This window comes from Peromyscus leucopus, chromosome 8b (assembly GCF_004664715.2).
Source record: "Peromyscus leucopus breed LL Stock chromosome 8b, UCI_PerLeu_2.1, whole genome shotgun sequence".
Taxonomy (NCBI): Eukaryota; Metazoa; Chordata; class Mammalia; order Rodentia; family Cricetidae; genus Peromyscus; species Peromyscus leucopus.
In genome coordinates, this window is record NC_051086.1 from 23740921 (window position 1) to 23760318 (window position 19398).

General features: G+C 45.4%; 1 long non-coding RNA gene across 1 annotated transcript in view; it reads left to right on the forward strand.

Annotated features, from left to right (window-relative positions):
• Positions 1–428: 428 nt before the first annotated feature.
• LOC119086966 overlaps positions 429–19398 on the forward strand; it is a 56008-nt gene continuing 37038 nt past the window's right edge. Inside the window, exon 1 of the long non-coding RNA XR_005090385.1 lies at positions 429–636. This is a non-coding gene — a long non-coding RNA (uncharacterized LOC119086966). The remainder of the gene's footprint in view (positions 637–19398) is intronic.

Here is a 19398-nt window from a genome sequence, read left to right on the forward strand (position 1 = left end):
TGGTGTTGGCTAGCTGGAATTCTAAGTGCATTATGTACAAAGCCCATTTGCACACTAAGGGGTGTGTGGAAGAACTGTGAGCCTCCTTGGAGCTTTAATGATGTCTCCAAAGCTCTGGGAAAGCTCCAGGAGAGGACTAGGGCACCAATCTTAACCGCTGCTAATTTTTAAAAAATTCATAACCTTTACCCTGGTTCAGCAACCGAGGCCTGAAAAGGCCGAACATCCAGGCGCTAGGAGCCAGGAGAGAAGCCGACTTGTCATTAGAGGCTCTAAGTGCAGGGAGGGGCTACCCTATCATTATGCTGTGGGCAAAACACATTTTGCAGCTCCTGGGCTGGTGCCATGACTTGGCATAAACATATAGACTTTGGGTTGGGTTTTCTTCTACAGAACCAAAATATTTTTCTACCTAGACGCCATGTTGATAAGAGGTGTCAGAGCAGAAATAGGACTGATGGGCCGTTTTCTTTTACCCACGCAGATAACTAAACTCTCCAGGATCTACAAGGAAGTGAGACCTAATCGCATACCCAAGATTAGGGGTGAGGGCTTCATTTCAGGAGCTGAGTGGTATGGTCCAAGGTCAAGCCTTTTGATATGGACTCCATAGAGGGCGCTGAAAAAGTGAATTGGGTAAGTTTTATTTATTCATTCATTCATTCATTTGTTTGTTTATTTATTTATTTATTTTCCCTTGGCTCTTGCCAAGCCCTGCCTAGCCTGGAAATCATTATGTAGTCCAGGCTGGCCTCTGCCTCCTAAGTGGTGGGATCACAGAATGAGCTGACATGTAAGACCCAAACTCAAGGTTCTGACCAGGGAAGTGGGGAGGACAGTTTGTATCTGAAATGATAAAAGTTGAAACACTTCCATGTTGAAGTGTCAGAGACACCCTTGTTCCTCCGCTCAAGATTTTCACTTTTTTTTTTTTTTTTTTTTTTTTTTTTTTTTTTTGGTTTTTCGAGACAGGGTTTCTCTGTGTAGCTTTGCGCCTTTCCTGGAACTCAAACTCACAAAGATCCACCTGCCTCTGTCTCCCTAGTGCTGGGATTAAAGGCTTGCGCCACCACCGCCCGGCTCTCACTTCTCTGTGTAGACCTAATGCCAGTGTACTGGGACCCGAGTAAAATGGCAGCCTGGCCAAGCAGGTCGATGCATGCATGTATTCGCAGTACTTGGGAGGTGGAGGCAAGAAGACCCTAGAGTTCAGACCCTAGAGTTCAGAGCCAACCTAGGCTACAAAGGAATTTGAGACCATTCTAAGCTGCCTGAGACCCAGTCTCAAAACAGAAACAATCAAAACCAGCCACCAGGTGGCGCAAGGCTGTAATCCTAGTGTGGTGCTGGGGATGCTGAGGCAGGGACACAAACTCTGGGGACAGCCTGGGCTAGAGACCCTGGGAATATAATATAGTTCAGTGGCAGAATGTATGTTTATCCCATCATGCAGGAGCCAGAGGCAGGCAGAGCTCTTGTGGCTGTCAACCCCAGATAGGCGGTAAAACTGAGTGAACTCCTGTGACTAACGTTCTGGCTCTTTGAGGAAGCACAGCAGCAGATGACGGATGATAGCCTGGTATGTGGAGAGGCCAGGTTGCTATTTCCTCCCTTTTCCATGTAATTTTTTAAAGATCTCCTGTAGTGCTAAGATGGAGGCCAGGGCCTTGTCCATCCCAGGGACAAGAGTTCCATGAAAAAGAGCCATCCTCAACCTTAGAGTTTTACACTTTTGTTGTTGTTGTTGTTTTTCAAGACAAAGTTTCTCTGTGTAGGTTTTGGAGCCTATCCTGGAATGGAACTCACCTTTTTTTTTTTTTTTTTTTTTCTCTCGAGACAGGGTTTCTCTGTGTACTTTTGGTGCTTGTCCTGGAGCTCACTCTGTAAACCAGGCTGGGCTCAAACTCAGAGATCCGCCTGCCTCTGCCTCCTGAGTGCTGGGATTAAAGGTGTGTGCCACCATCACCTGGCACCACTGCCCGGCCAAGTTTTACATTTTTTAAAAGCAGCTCATATGGGGTTGAGGATTTAGCTCAGCAGTAGAGCGCTTGCCTAGCAAGCACAAGGCCCTGGGTTGGAAGGACTGTAATCACACAGAACCAAATTTGAGCAAAGATGCCCGCCCGTAATAACAAGTAGTAAGAATGTGGGTGGTCAGCCTCACCTTCTGTCTCCTCCTTCCACTCACATCCCCATTCTGGGAAGTTGTATGGTTGTGATGTTTGGGGGGGGCGGTTGTGTGTGAGCAAATTTCCTCCTTCTGTATTTAACTTGGATGACATTGGCAGGACTCACTGAACAAAAAAAAGCATTAAAACATTGTGGTGGTATGCACCTGTAATCCTAGCACTTGGGAGGCAGAGGCAGGCAGATCTCTGTGAGTTCAAGGCCAGCCTGGTCTGCATGAGTTCCAGGACAGCCAGGACTACATATAGAGATGGCTACAGAGAAACCCTGTCCCAAAAAGATTTTTAAATTTAAATTTATGTGTATGAGTGTTTGCCTACGTGCATGTATATATGTCCACCACATGCTTGCAATGCCCATGCAAGCCAGAAGACAATGTTGGCTATCCTGGAACTCAAGCTACAGACAGTCAGCTGCAAGTTGCCATGTAAGTAGGTGTTTGGTTGAATGTTGAGTGGCTGCCAAAAGAGTGTCTGATCCCTTAGAGGAGTTTTACAGGTGTTGTGAGCCACTGATGAGGATGCTAGGAAGTGAACTTCTATCCTCCAGCCCTAAGACAGCTGCTTTCTTAGAGAGGTTCCCTTGTTTGCCATGATGGGGTTAGAACCCTGGACCTAGACAATATTCAACTATACACCATATAAAGTAGATAACTCTTTCAAAACAGGTGGGTGACACACCTATTACCCAGCACTAGGGAAAAACTATGGCAGCAGGAGAGAGCTATAAAGCAAGTATGGGGCTGAAGAGATGGACTGGTGGTGAAGAGCACTGGCTACTCTTCCAGAAGATCCAGGTTCAATTTCCAGCACTACCCTGTGGTTAGCTACTGTCTGTAGTACCCCAAACCGAAAGGCACTGCACATGTGGTACAGAAATGCATGCAAGTAAAACATCCATACGTAAATAAAAGCAAATAAGTCTTGTAAAACAACAGCAGGGGCCTGGAGATGTATCCGTGGCAGAACTCCTGCCCACCAAGCTCTAGGCCCTTTTGTTAAATTTTCTGTAATGAGACAAAAAGAAGACTCGCTAGGAGGAGGCACTGGGTGTTGGCATCACACACACTGTTTCTCTGAATAAAAATCAAGTGTTGGGGCTGGAGAGATGGCTCAGAGGTTAAGAGCACTGACTGCTCTTCCAGAGGTCCTGAGTTCAATTCCCAGCACCCACATGGTGGCTCACAACCATCTGTAATGAGATCTGGCTCCCTCTTCTGTGTACATAATAAATAAATAAATTTTAAAAAAAAATCAAGTGTTTTCTTTTGTAATGTAAATCTTCATTTTATTACACTGTGTGTGCACGCGTGCATGCGTGCGTGTGTGTGTGTGTGTGTGTGTGTGTGTATGTGTGTGTGTGTGTGTGTGTGTGTGCATACACTGTGGTGTACATGTAGAGGTCAGAGGACAATCATGCAGAAGTTTGTCTCCTTTCAAATGAGTCTCAGGGATCAAACTCAGTTCATCAGGCAGCAAATGACTTTACCCATTAAGTTTAGGCCAGGGATATTTAAAATGTGTGTATGTTTGGAACAAACAAACCAAAAACTAAAACAAAAACTTGAATATTTTGGGAGCAACAAAAGAGCAATGGAAATTTAGCTTTTTGGGTTTTTTGAGTTCAAGTACTGGGGAAGGAAACCAGGCTTTCTCCTGAGTCCACCACTCTAGGGGTCATTGGGTGGGAAATTCACAGGGTTTTGTTTGCGTTGCTTTGTGATGCTGAGGATGGAACCCAGGACCTTTCTCATGCTAAACAAGTGCTCCACCTAGGAGTTATTCTTCAAGGAGGGTTTAAAACTGGAAGCAGGAGGATGTTTATACCAGGACGTTCAAACTCTCTTTGGTGGCTGGGTGGAGGTTTTGCCTTAGAGGCAGAAAACAGGCTTCTGCAGCTACTGACAGACAGGCGTGAGGCTGAAAAGCCAGGAGTGTGGGCAACTCCACCAGAAAGCAGTATTCAGAGGGCCGAGGCAGGAGATCCACTCCAAACTGAAGGCCAGCCTCCAGCTGCACAGTGAACACTTGTCTCAAGCTGAGAGAGTATATATCATACAAAATAATATATAAACTACTGGGGCGTGGGACTGGCCGCCAAGATGGCTGATACCACCTCTCTATCTCCCTTCAGACTTGCAGAGATTGTCAGCTATAAAATTGTCACCTATAAAATTCACTCTTGTGAACTGTGCAATCAAGTTAAAAAAACAAAAACAAAAACAGGGTGGGGGGGTGATACAACCCAAGAGCACTGCATGCACATGGTGCAGACATGCATGCAATTAAAACATTCATACGTAGGAAATAAAAATAAGTAAATCTTTTAAAACAACAACAGGGCCTGAAGGTGTGGCTGGGTGGCAGAAGCTTAGGTTTTGTGCTTGGCCATCTTCACAGCTATCCTAGCCACACGGAACCCATTTCCCTCCGGTTGGACACTCCTGACTATTGTTTTGAGAGTTCTTGTTTGTTCTTGAGAGAAGGTCTCACTTTGTAATCCTGGCTGGCCTGGAATCCATTACATAGAACAGGAGAGCCTAGAACTCAGAGATCTACCTTTGAAAGCTGGAATTTAAAGGCATATGCTACTATGCCTAGCCTGGGGGTTGGGATTTAACTCCGTGGTATAAAGCTTACCTACCAGGATCAAGACCCTGGCTGGGTTCCATCCTTAGCACCAAAAAAAATGAAACAAGACAACACTAAGCGTAACAAAGAACCTGGACACAAAAGATCAGATATTGGCAGGATATGATGGTACATGTCTATAATACCAGTACTCATAAGACAGGAAGAGTACAAGTTCCAGACCAACTCTGACTACATAGTAAGATCCTGGTATCCCTGTGGTATACCATCTGCCTAGCATATGCAAGGCCCTGGCACTACAAGACAAAATGAAAGATCATATATTGCTGGGTTCAGTTTCTATGAGACACCCAGCATAGTCAGGCTCATATAGATTAGTGGCTGCTGGTTATGGTGATATTTTGTGCTGAAATGTATTTGTATGTTAATAAATAAAAGTGCCTGGGGGTTAGAGCTAATAGCAAGCCATAGCAGAAGTCTCGCAGTGGTAGCACGTGCCCTTAATCCCAATCACATGACAGGCAGATCTCTGTGTTCAAGGACACAGCCAGCATGGAGACACAGGCCTTTAATCTCAATACCAACCATAGAAAACTGGAGGTCTGTATAGACAAGCGGTGAGGAGGAGGTTATGTGGTTGGGTTTACAACCAATGAGAAAGCAGAACAGGAAGTCAATTAAAAAAAAAAAAAAAAAAAAACAGGGGGCTGGAGAGATGGCTCAGAGGTTAAGAGCACTGTCTACCCTTCCAGAGGTCCTGAGTTCAATTCCCAGCAACTACACGGTGGCTCACAACCATCTACAATGAGATCTGGTACCCTCTTCTGGCATATGGCAAACTTGCAGAAAGAACACTGTTTACATTAAAAAAAAAAAAAAAAAAAACCCAGACACACAGGAAGTAGCAATCTTGCTCAGGGGAAGGATGGCAGTGAAGGGTAAGGGGGTTTTAGTCTCAGCTCTCAGCTACTGCTCTGACCTCTTGGGCTTAACTCTGCATTTGGCTCTGTGTTTCTTATTTAATAAGATCGTCATCTACAGCTGGTGGCTGTGCAGGAGGAATGGGGATGGAAACGGTGAAAAGGCTCAACGCGGCCTGAGTTCAAACCCAGAGCCCGTGTAAAAAGGGGAGGGAAAACCAACTCAACTCCTGAGTTCAAACCCAGAACCCGTGTAAAAAGGGGAGGGAACACCAACTCAACTCCACCAAGTTATCCTTTGACCTCTACATATGCATCGTGGCAATAATTTTTAAATTATTATTGTTGTTAATTGGGGGAAGGGGTTCAAGACAGAATTTCACTGTGTAGCCCTTTCTGTAGACTAGGCTGGCCTCGAACTCACAGAGATCTACCTGCCTCTGCCTCCTAAATGTTGGGACTAAAGGTGTGAATCACCATATCCCACGGTTTTTTTTTTTTTTTTTTTTTTGAAATAGGATCACACTCAGGCTGGCTTCAAGCACACAGCAGTTCTCATGCCCCAGCCATAAGCATTGTCAAGTTAAGACATAAGTAAAAGGTCTAGCCAGTTACGGTAGCTGGTACCGGTAATCCCAGAATGAGGAAGGCCGAGGCAGGAGGATGACTGTGAGTCAGAGACCTGCCTGAGTGACATAGTGAGTTCCAGGACAACCTGATCTACAGTGTGGAGACACTGTTTCTAAATAAAGGAATAGATTTGGATGTACCTCAGCCTGACATATACAAGTCCCCAGGCTTGAGCTCCAGAAGTACACAGATACAAGTGTTGATTCCTAAGAACATCTCCCTGGTCAGAACATAGCCCCACCGTGAGGAACTGCCACCATCTGTACCCACAGGAGACACACGCCTGGTCGGTGGTGGCACACGCCTTTAATCCCAGTGCTAGGGAGGCAGAGCCAGGCGGATCTCTGTGAGTTCAAGGCCAGCCTGAGCTACAGAGTGAGTTCCAGGAAAGGCCCAAAGCTACACAGAAAAAACCTGTCTTGAAGAAAGAAAAAAAAAAAAAAAAAGAAAAGAAAAGAAAAGAAAAAGGAGACACACAACATCGCCACTTGTAAATTTCTGTAACTTCTTCCAGTGTTAGTCCAGCCCTCTTCCCAACACTGCAGCCAACCCCACAAACCATTCTGAGGCCAAGGGAGTTACAAAGGATACAAACAAAACCAGTAAAAGCATCTCTAATCTGAGGGACTTCAGACACAAATGCAGGAGAGCAGGAAACCAAAGATGCCTAAATCTGTAGCCCACCAGTTGTGCCTATATTTTTCAAAAAGTCAGTTAACAGCTCTTGAGGGTTGAAATGAAGCCATCGGAGGAGGAAAAGTACCTAGAACTCTTGTGGAGGCAGTTCACTTGACTGTGTTGTTGGGTTTACTGGCTGTCTTGTTGAGACTGTGTATGGCCTTGAACAACTCTGCCTGTCTCAGCTACAGAGTGAGTTCCAGGAAAGGTGCAAAGCTACACAGAGAAATCCTGTCTCGAAAAACCCAAAAGTGTGTGCTACCACACCTGGCTTTGTGTCTGTTGTTCTGAGATAGGGTTTCATTGTAGCCCAGGCTGGCCTCAACTTACTGAGTAACCTAAGCCTTGAACTTCAGTCTGATCTCAGCTTCCCAAGTGTGGGGGTTACAGGCAGATGTATAACACAAGGCCTGGCTATGTAACCAGTTTTGTTTTCATTTTTTTTGCTTGTTCGTTTTTGGATTTTTTTTTTCAATACAGGGTTTCTCTGTGTAGCCCTGGCTGTCCTGGAACTCACTTTGTAGACCAGGCTGTCCTGGAACTCAGAGATCCACCTGCCTCTGCCTCCCTAGTGCTGGGATTAAAGGTGTGCACACCACTGCCTGGCTACTTACTTGTTTTTGAGACAGGACCTCACTCTGTAGTCACAACTGAAGAGGCCTAACTTAACATTAGTGCAGCCATGACAGGCTGCAGACTAACAATCCTGGGACTAGTCCTCACCATTACGATAACCAGGAGGCCAATCAGAATTGAGATAAACAAGTACCAGATGCTCCAAGACATAGAGGATAGTTTACATCACTTGTATATAGGTTGCCAATCTCCTTGCAGCAAAGCCAGTACCAATCCCTGTTTGACAAGACTTCTGTTATTTCATTCCTGCCCAATCAGGAGTTCAAACCCCATCTGAATCTGGATTTCCCCTTACCTCACCCCACCTTTTACTCCTTAAAAACCCTGCCATACCTGAGCTGAGGGCTCTCCCTGATCCAACCACTGTGTCCGAATAGACAGGAAGCCCAAGCTCAAGCTTGCAATAAAGGCTCTTTGCTTTTGCATATGAACTCAGACTTCTGGTGATCTCTGGGGGTGGGGGTGGGTTCATGATCTTGGGCAAAACACTACTGGCCTTGAGCTCACTATGTAGACCAGGCTGGACTTGAACTCAAAGATCTTCCTTACTGCCTCTGAGTGTGGGATTAAAGACATGTGCCACTATACCTGGCCCACAAGTCCAGCTTTTAATGTGAATTTAAGTCATTTTATTTGGTGCCATCTTTGGACATAAAAGGCATTTATTTGGGGCCCATGTATGAGGACATTGCTGAAAACAACAGCTACTTCAACAGTACTCAAAACAAATAGATCTGGAAAAGACTCAGTTACAAAGATTACAAAGTAAACCAGTGTGAGGCCAGTTTAAGATACACACTGAGTTCCAAGCCAGCCAGGACTTGCCAGCTCAGACCACATAACAAAAGCAACCCTATCTCAAAACAATAACAAAAACGAAAAGACTTCAAAGTGATTAAGGGAAATGTCAAGATTAAACACGACCCCCGTGACTTGGATGCATCAACCCCGAGGCGTCAAACTCTTCTTACTAAAATCTACCACAACACACCCCACATTGCTACCTACCCTACCTCACCCTCTGCTCACTATATGCTCAAAATTCCAACCCCATTCTCAGCAGCTGAAATGACTGCCAGCCAACACTGCCCAACTCAGAGAAAGGTACAAAGACAGAATATAGTTTCAATCAAATGATCATTTGCAAATAACATGCTTTCGAATAACTAAAACCCTCAAGAGAAAAAAAACAACAAAGCAGAGAAATAATTCTTTAAGGTGGTCAATGGAAACATTTGTAAGCTTAGGAACCAGCAATAAAAATGGAGAAATATGCTGGGTGGTGGTGGCACACACCTTTAATCCCAGCACTTGGGAGGCAGAGGCAGGAGGATCTCTGTGAGTTCGAGGCCAACCTGGACTAAAGAGTGAGTTCCAGGAAAGGCGCAAAGCTACACAGAGAAACTGTCTCAAAAAAACCAAAAACCAAAAAAAAAAAAGAGAGAGAGAGAGAAAGAGAAATATGCTACTTAAGAACATTCATAGCGAGGGCGGTGGTGGCACACACCTTTAATCCCAGTACTCCAGAGGCAGAGCCAGGCAGATCTTTGTGAGTTCAAGGACAGCCTGGTCTACAGAGTGAGTTCCAGGACAGCCAGGACTGATACACAGAGAAACTTTGTCTCTGAAAAAACAAAAACAAATCAACAAAAAAAGAACATTCATTAGCCAGGTGGTGGTGGTGGTGGCGGCGGCGGCAGCGGCGGCGCACGCCTTTAATTCCAATACTTGGGAAGCAGAGGCAGTTGGATCTCTGTGGGTTTGAGACTAGCTTGGTCTACTTATGAATTCCAGCATATATCTGTGTATTATTTCTTCTGCAGTTGTACATAAAATGTTTTTACATTAAAAAAGGACAAATACTATAGAATTGTATTACATGAAATACATAGAATATGCAAATTTGTAGAGACAGAGAGAAAGGAAGATAGAGCAATGATTTCCTAAGTAAAAAAAAAAAAAAAACAAAATTAAAAAAATAAAATAAATTCCAGCATAGTGAAGACTACATAGAGAGACCCTGTCACAAAAGGAAGAGCAAGCCAGGAGGTGGTGGTGCACGCCTTTAGAAGGCAGAGGCAGGTGGATCTCTGAGTCGAGGCCAATCTAGTCTACAGAGCTAGTTCCAGGACAGCCAATACACAAAGAAACACTGCCAAGAAAGAAAGAAAGAAGTGTATGGTAGAGTATTTGACCCCTCTAATCCCAGCACTCAGGAGGCAGAGACAGGAGGATCTCTGTGAGCTATAGGCCAGTCTGCTCTACAGAGTTCAGGACAGCCAGGGCTACATAGTGAGACTCTCTTTAAAAGATCATGTTAATCCCGCCACTGCAGCCTCAGCCATCTGTGAGACTGAGGCAAGAAAATTGTTTAGACTGAGGACTTCAAGACTCACCTAGGCAAAATAAGGAGACCCCACCACAAAAAATTCATACCTGTTTTTTTGCGGTTTTTATCCTGGATGTAGTGAGCCAGTATAAATCTGGATATGAGGCTGGTGCTGGGGACATTTGAGGTAAGATACTTCAGGCACCTGGGGAGAAATGGGGTGGTAGTGTCTTTCTTTCGGGAATAAGAGACTACGTCTCGAGAAGCCTTCCTCCTCAAAGATGACCTTGATCGTGGAGTGGAGGATGCCATCAATTTGGTTCTCCAGGGCTTCCTCAAGCTTCTTTGGCTTGCTCAGTCAGTACTTTCTAGCAAAGAGAAGAAAACAGCCTCAGATCTATGCCTGATCCCTCCAAACGCTTTTATACTCTGTTCCCATTTCCCCACCCATCAATCCCACCCAGTAGGTTTAAAAAGTTGGATCTGGGCCAGGCGGTGGTGGCACATGCCTTTAGTCCCAGCCCTTGGAAGGCAGAGCCAGGTGGATCTTTGTGAGTTCAAGGCCAGTCTGGTCTACAGAGCGAGATCCAGGAAGGGCACAAAGCTACACAGAGAAACCCTGTCTCGAAAAATAAACAAACAAAGTTGGATCTGGAATCCCTACTCATTTGCATAACCTCAAGACTTACTCTAGGCAAGGCTGAAAGAAAAGACTAGACTAAATTAACTTCCAGGCCCCCACCTTTCCCAAAACAGAACACAGGAATTCCTCTTGCAGTCAAGGTACAATCATTGGGCATGGTGGCTTCTACGTACTTGGGCTGAGCATGGTGGTAAATTTGAGGCCAGCTTGGGCTACAAGGTGAGACATTGTCTCAGTAAGAGAGCTGAACTGGTAAGCTAGCCCAGCAGTAAGGGCAGTTGCTGCCAAGCCTGTCAAGCTGCGTTCAGTCCCCACAACCCACATGGTAGAGGTAAAGAAGTGACCCCCACAAACTGTCCCCCAACCTCCACTAGTGTGTTCATTATGCACACACAAACATACACACACACACACTAAAATAAATGCAGAAAAATTCAAACAAAAGCATGGTGGAAGATGGTGGCCCACATCTAGCAACCAAGAGGCGAGGCAGGAGAAGTTCAATGCCAGTGTTAGCCACATAGGAGGTGGCGGGCAGCAGGAATACATGAGATATTGTGAAAGAAAAATCAGTCCAAGCGAACAAGCACTCCAAATACTACCTATGACATGTTAATGACTGATGAAACAAACATACTAGTGATGAATAGTAAGTACACACATGAATGTAGAAAGTGAATGAATAAGTAGCATTTAAATATTGCAAAATACGAAGGGTGTGGTGGCACACACCTTGGATCCCAAGCACTTAGGAGGCAGAGGCAGGTGGATCTCTGAATTTGGAGTCTGCCTGACCTATATAGCAAACTTCAGGCCAACATGGTCTACATAATGATACTCAGTCTCAAAACAAAACAAAAAAGGAATTGCAGAGATGAGATTTGGCTCAATCGTAGGTAGATCATGAGTAACGAGGTAGTGGATTCAATCCTCAACAGGGCAAAAGACAAGCAAATGTAACTTTTTTTCCAGTTTTTTGAGACAGGGTTTCTCTGTGAAGTAGTCCCAGTTGTCCTGAAACTCACTCTGTAAACCAGGCTGGCCTCGAACTCACAGAGATCCACCTACCTCTGCCTCCTGAGTGCTGGGATTAAAGGTATATGCCACCACCACCTGGCACAAATGTAAATTTTGTCTTGTGCATTTTTTAAGTACAGATTTAGTCCTCCTGGGTGTCTTGGGGGTTACCTGGTCAGGTCAGAACCACTGGGTTTTGTTGTTTTATTTTTATACAAGGTCTAACTATGTAAACCTGGCTGGCTTAGAACTCATAGCCTTTGCTCCCTGAGAGCTGAGATTAAGACCTGGACTACAGCTAGGAGTGGTGGCACGTGCCTTTAGTTCCAACACTCAGAGTCTGAGTTGGAAGCCAACCTGGTCTACAAAGTGAGTTCCAGAACAGCCAGGCCTACGCAGAAAAACCCTGTCTCAAAAAACAAACAAACAAGCCGGGGCGGTGGTGGCACACGCCTTTAATCCCGGCAATGGGAGGCAGAGCCAGGCAGATCTCTGTGAGTTAGAGAGGCCAGCCTGGTCTCCAAAGCAAGTTGCAGGAAAGGCGCAAAGCTACACAGAGAAACCCTGTCTTGAAAAACAAAATAAAACAAAACAAAAACCAAAAAACAAACAAAAAGATGTGTCCTACTACACCCTGCTTCAGATCCAGTTTTGATAGTGTCCTTACTATGTTCACAAGCTATTTCCTTGCGAGGTCACATCATAGAAGACCTTCATACAGTTAAAATCAAGTAGCATAATTACAAGCCGTCCTGGAAAATCATGATGCTCTACAGACCAGGGCTACTCCACAGTTCTTTAGTCTCTAAATTTTATTTTTATTTTTATTTATTTTTGTTTGTTTTTTGAGACAGGATTTCTCTGTGTAGTTTTGGTACCTGTCCTGGATCTCGTTCTGTAGACAAGGCTGGCCTCAAACTCACAAAGATCCACCTGGCTCTGCCTCCTGAGTGCTGGGATTAAAGGCGTGCGCCACCACTGCCCGGCCTAAATTTTATTTTTAAAAAATAGCATTTATTTTGATTTTATGGGCATTAAATGGTGTTTTGCCAGCACATATGTCTGTGCGAGGTGTCAGATCCCCTGGAACTGGAGTTACAGACAGTTGTGAGCTGCCATGTGGGTGCTGAACCAAGGTCCTTTAGAAGAGCAGCCGGTGCTCTTAACTGCTGAGCCACTTCTCCACGGCACTGTTTTCAACTTTTTATTATTTTAAATTATGTGTACATGTGTGAGTCTGTGTGTCTGTATATGCACATGAATGCAGGTATCCTCAGAAACCTCAAGAGGGCATCAGATCCCTTAGAGCTAAAACTACAGTGAACTCCCCTACATGGGTGTTGAGAACTGAACTTGACCTCTGCAAGAGAAACATTGTTTGTTTGTTTGTTTGTTTGTTTGTTTGCAATTGCTCTTAACCACTGAGCCATCTCCATAGATTCTGGGGTGATTTTTAATCCTTTATCCAGATGCTTCTTAATTTATGATGGAGGCACCCTGAAAAACCCCTTATAAGCTGGTGATATAGTCAGTTGCAAAGGCGCTGGACATACGCGAGCCCTATAGTTAGTGCTTAGGGCTATATCTATATGTATATATGTCTATATAGAGATATATAAGACTAGATTTTAGTCTACCTTTGCTGTTCCGGGAACACTCACATTAACCTACAGTAGGACAAAATCACCAAATACTTGAAATTCAGTGGTAGAACACCTGAGTAGCATGCAGGAGGCCTTGGGTCCAACCAGTCCTGATGAATTAACTAACTAAATGTCCTACCTAGTTAGGGTTACTATTGTTATGATGAAAACCATAACCAAAAGCAAGATGGGGAAGAAAGGGTTTATTTGGCTAACACTTCCACATTGCTAGTCCATCACTGAAGGAAGTCAGGACAGGAACTCAAAAAGGGCTGGAACACCTCAAACTCAGATCCACCTGCCTCCGCCTCCCAAGTGCTGTGATTAAAGGCATTTGCCACTGCTGCTTGGCACATCATGGGTCTTAGACTAGTAAACACCAACTATCAATTCCTTAAGGAACTTTGATACTACAGTGCCAACTTGTGAGCAGGGCATTGAGTTCCCTTGGCAGGGAGTTCTGACAGTCACTACTTCCAGAAGAGTTCCTACTTCTGTTTAAAATAAATAAATGGAAGTAAATAAATGAATGAATGAATAAAAAAAAGCTGGAACATGAAGGCAGGAGCTTATACAGAGTCCATGGAGCCTCTGCTTACCTACTTGCTCCTTCTGGCTTGCTCAGCCTGCTTTCTTATGGAACCCAGGACCACCTATGCCCTTCTCCATCAATCACTAATTAAGAAAATGCTCTACAGGCTTGCCTACAACCCATTCTTACAGAAGTATTCTTCAGTTGAGATTTCCTCCTCTCAGATGACTATAGTTTGTGTCAAACTGCCATAAAACTAGCCATCACACTAAGTGAATGAGTGAGTGACTGAATGAGTGAGTGAATAGATAAATAATCTCAAAAGCGTTGACTAGATGATATGCATACAGACAAGGGTGTTTGGGGTCTGCAGTCTAGACAGAGGCTGATCTCAACCTTATATAGATGGATGGAGAGAAAGGTAAGGACCAATGGCTGCACGAGCTCTGAGAGTAAAAGACAGCTGGGGCTTAGGAACCCTAACCCTAACCCTGGACACCACACTCACTCGCAGGGGCATTTCAGAAGAGGGAGAGGCGAGAATGTAAATACGCAAGGATGAGGAGGGGCTGTGAGATCGAATCCTCTGAGCACAACACAGCCACGGCAACTAGCACCTCACAACAGCTGGGCTACTGACACCGGGTCCAGGAGGTGGGGTCCTCCTGACAGTCATCTGTGCAGGGGGACAGGACTCACAGGACCCTACCCCATTCTGTTATCAGTAGACAGGTTCCGAAGGAGGGGAGAGGCATGGTGTCAAGTATGTGCCTATTGGTGAGTCCACAACCAAGCTCTCATGGTTAGTTCCAAACTCAGGGTCAAATAGACAGACCTGATTAAACTCGCCGGGACAAAACCAAACTCAAACTAACAAATAGGGGAAAGAAATCTAGAGAGGGGGGCCAAGGGTAGAATAAGGAAAAGGGGAATGATCAAAATACAGAGTGTGCATGTATGAAGGTGTGAAAGAACATTTACTAGAAAAGAAATGGATGTTTTATAGGCATGATAAGACATTACTAAAAAAAAAAAAAAAAAAAGCAAAACACACAAAACAGTACCCCCAAAACATTGACAGTTGTGGGGCTGTGGGCTCCCCTCTATTGCCCAGCATCTTCAGAGAAGCCTGAATATCACCAGTCATGGAAAAGATCAAAATCCAGGCTTCAGGTGCTGGTGAGATGGCTCAACAGTTACATGACTAGTTGTTCTTCCAGAGGACTTAGGTTCAATTCCCAGCACCCACAGGGCAGATCACAATCATCTGTAACTCCAGTCCAGGAGCCATACCCTCTTTCTGCCTCCATGGGCACACACAGGGTACACAGACATGCATGCAGACAAAACACCCATATGCTTAGAAAATAAAACAAAAACACAGGGTTCAACTGGGCATAGTGGTGCACACCTTTAATCCCAGCACTTGGGAGGCAGAGCAGGAGAACCTCTGTGAGTTCAAGACCAGCCTGGTCTACAGAACAGGTTCCAGGCCAGCCAGGGCTGCACAGAAACATACAATCCAGGATGCAGAGTGTGGCTTCCACTGAATGTCTGTTACTTTCGCATGATAAAATAAAATAAATATTAAAAAATAGACTGAGGATACAGCACAGTGGTAGAGCACGTGCCCACTGTGCACAAGGATCTAGGTTCAGTCCCCAGCACTGAAAAGGAAAGTAAAAAAGCCTTTTAGTTGGTGCCCCTTGAATGAGGAGAAAGGCTGGTGTCCAATGCTCCTGCCTCAAACCGTCTGCGTTTCATTTCATAGCAATGGTTAGTACATTGTGATATGGATGTTTAAGATTATCTCATTTTTGAGACATGGTTTCATGTAGCCCAGGCTGGGTTCCCATTCACTATATAACTCCAGTTGGCCTAGAACTCCTGAATCTCCTGCCTCTACCACAGAATTCTGGGGGCCCAGCCCTTCACTGCCACACTTGGCTTAGAATGTTTTCCTTTTCTCTCCTCCTACTGATCCCCTTCCTCTTCCTCCTCTGGGTCTATGGGTTGAACCTAGGGTTTTACACAGGGCGAGGTCTCTACTGAGTTACTCCCCAGACCCCCTTAAGAATATTTTCATAGTTTGGTGGGTATGGCTCAGCTGAGAGAATGCTCGCCTAACCTACTCAAAGCCCCGAGTTCAGTCCCAAGCAGAGCATAAACTGGATGCTGTGCCACACACATATACTACTGCTTTATTTTACTTGATGTATATCTGTGTATGTCTGAGTGACATGTAAGTCACATGTGTCCAGGAGCCCATGGAGGTCAAAAGAGGGTGTCAGGTGCCTGGAACTAGAGTTATTGGAGATTATGAGCCACCATGTGAGTGCTGGAAACCAAACTTATTTGGTTTTTCCAGACAGGGTCTCTCTATGTCAGCAGTTCTCAACCTGTGAGTTTCGACCCCTTTGGGAGTCTAATAACACTTTCACAGGGGTTAACTAAGACCATTAGAAAACACAGGCATTTACATTATGATTCATAACAGTAGCAAAATTACAGTTATGAAGTAGCAACGAACATAATTTTATGGTTGGGGGTCACCACAACGAGGTGAAGAACTGTATTAATGGGTCACAGCACTAGGAAGGCTGAGAACCACGACTACTCCTGGTTGTCCTGGAACTCACTCTGTAGACCAGGCTGGAATAGAACTTGGAAGAGATCCACCTGTCTCTGCCTCTTGAGTGCTGGGATTAAAGGTTCAAACCACCATTGCCTGGCTGTATTTTTATTTATTTATTTATTTATTTGTATTTTTTTTTAGAGATTTATTTTATTTTTACTTATATGTATGTGGGTGAGGTGCCCTGGAGGCCAGAGGCACTGGATCTCCTGGGAGCTGCAGTCACAGGCTATAGTGAGACATCCAGTGTGGGTGCTAAGATCTGAACTTGGTTGCAAGAGCAGTAGGCATTCTTAACTGCTGAGCCACCTTCTCTCCAGTCCCATGAGTTGATTCTTACTATCAAAGTTGTAGAAAGGGGACAGGGCTGGCGATGTGGCTCAGCTGATAGCTTGCCTAGAATTCACAAAGTCCTAGGCTCAGTCCCTAGCAGCACATAGACTGCGTGTGATGGTGCATACCTGGAGTCTCCAGCACTCAGGAGGTGGAGACAGGAGAATCAGAATGGAGGTCTTCTCAGCTATGTAGCAAGTTGGATGCCAGTACAGCCTGGGCTCTATGAAACCCTGTCTCTAAATAAATAAATAATACGGCTGAGCACACAGTCACCGTGCACACGGCAATAGCAAAAACTAACCTTGAGTCCTAAGGAAATTATTAAAAATGGATCAAAGTGGGCCTGGAGAGACGGCTTAGCAGTTAAGAGTATTATTCTTCCAGAGCACCCAGATCAGGAGGCTTACAACTTCCTGGGACCCCAACTGATGCCTCTGGCCTGCTCAGGCACCCACACACACATTGGGAAAGCAGAGGCAGGTGGATCTCTTGGAGTTTGAGGACAACCTGGTCTATGTAGCAAGTTCCAGGCCTGCCAGGGCTGCAGAGTGAGCCCCGACCTCAAAATCAAAGATTAAAAACAAAGCAACTGGCAACTGAGCAAGCCCCCCCAGCCCCCCAAAGGTGGGCTGATCTCAGTTAGCACCCCCAAAAGGTGAGCTGATCTCAGTTCGTACCCCCCAAACTGGTTTTAGTTTGTACCCTCCAAAGGTGAGCTGGTTTTAGTTCGACCCAGCTTCAGGATCTAAGCAAAGCCTCCCCTGGCTCTCTCATGTCCTCCCCCTCCCTCTTCTTGCATATCTCTCTCTCCCACACATCTTTGAGGACACGACATTTAAGCTGAGCCTTGAAGCCAGATGAAGAGAGAAGGAGGAATCAGAGACAGAAACCTGGAGGCAAGGGCGGGGCATTGGCCAGGAGGGCAGATACAGCTCTGTTGTAGCTGTGACCAGCATGTAAAAGGCCCCGGTCCATTCCCAGCCCCAGAAAAGCAAACAAAAAGAAGAAATACAGGTGGACAGACAGACATGGAAGGTGAAGCTAGTTCCATCTTTGACAATTAGGATGGCCCCCTAGGTCAATGCGATTCTATCTTCAGCTGCTGAGTGGGAGTGGATTACTTGATATTATGTATTACCGTGACAAACTACCACACTTCCAGGGTACCCCATCAGAGGCGAGGCCATCACAACCTGAGTTAAGGGAGCTGGCCATATCGCACTCAGTCATACAGCTGATATGAGATAAGAACTGTGGTGTTTAGCCCCCTGCCCGTCTCCTGAGACAGGATTTTGTATACCCAGGCAAGCCTCCATCTCACTATGTAGCTAAGGCTGGCCTTGAACTCCTGATCCTTCCCCCATCTCCCAAGTACTGGGATTACAGGTGTGGCACCATGATGGGCCACTTCATTCTTTTGAGTCTGCAACCTCCGTCCAAGCTGTGGTGGTGTGCTCCCCATTCAGTCTTTTCTAAAATGCACTCACAGACACAGTCAGAGGTCTCTTCCCATGGTATTTTAAAATCCCTGAAAGTTGATAAGATTAATTATCAGTGTGTGGTTTATTTTGTTTTGTTTCTGAGACAGGGTTTCTCTGTGTAGCTCTGGCTGTCCTGGATCTCCCTCTGTAGACCAGGCTGGCCTGGAACTCACAGAGATCTGTCTGCCTCTGTCTCCCTAGTGCTGAGATTAAGGGCATGCACCACCACTGCCCAGCTTGGTGTGTGTGTGTGTGTGTGTGTGTGTGTGTGTGTGTGTGTGTGTGTGTGTATAACTTTTTAGATGGGGTTTCATGTAACCCAAGCTAGCCTCAGACTCACTATGTAGCTAAGGATGACCTTGAACTCTTGATCCTTCTGCCTCAGTCTCCCAAGGGCTAGGCTTTCAGGCATGCTGAACTTGGTCTTGGATTGGGGTTCTAACCACCTGCTGAACACTCAGCTCACCTTCAGGTACAGTTTGCTGGTTGTATGTGCATGGCCCTGTAGTCTCAGAGCTTTAGAAGCTGAGGCAGAAAGATCAAGAGTTTGAGGCCAGGCTACATTGTGAGACTCTATCTGACAAGAAAAGAAAAACAAATGCAATATCAGCACTTGAAAAGCTGAGACATTGGATCAGGAGTTCCAAGCTATCCTAGGCCAAGTATTAAGTTCAAGATTCGCCTGGGCTACATAAGACTCTGTCTCAAGGGAAAAAAATGGGGTGTGGTGGATGGGGACTCTGTCTCAAGGGAAAAAAAGGGGGTGTGGTGGATGGGGAAGTGGGTATCCATGAGACAAAATGATCCCTGGGAAGTTTTTCACATGCAGGTTGCTCAGTTCTATACATTGGCAGGTTCCATTAGGCACTCCCTTCCCCAGCCTCCCTCTGGGACTGTTCTTAACCACCCTTTGAGAAACCCAGGAATACAGCATGGTTTCACCTATTTATTTATATATATGGTCTCATGTAACCCAGGCTGGCCTCTGACTCACTATGTAGCTGAGAAAGACCATGAACCTTTGAAGCCTCGGCCTCCACATGTCCCACTAGCCCATCTTATTTAGTGCTGGGGATGGAAGCCAGGGCTTTGTGGGTGCTAGGCAAGCACTCTTTTTGGAACTAACTATGACCCCAGCCA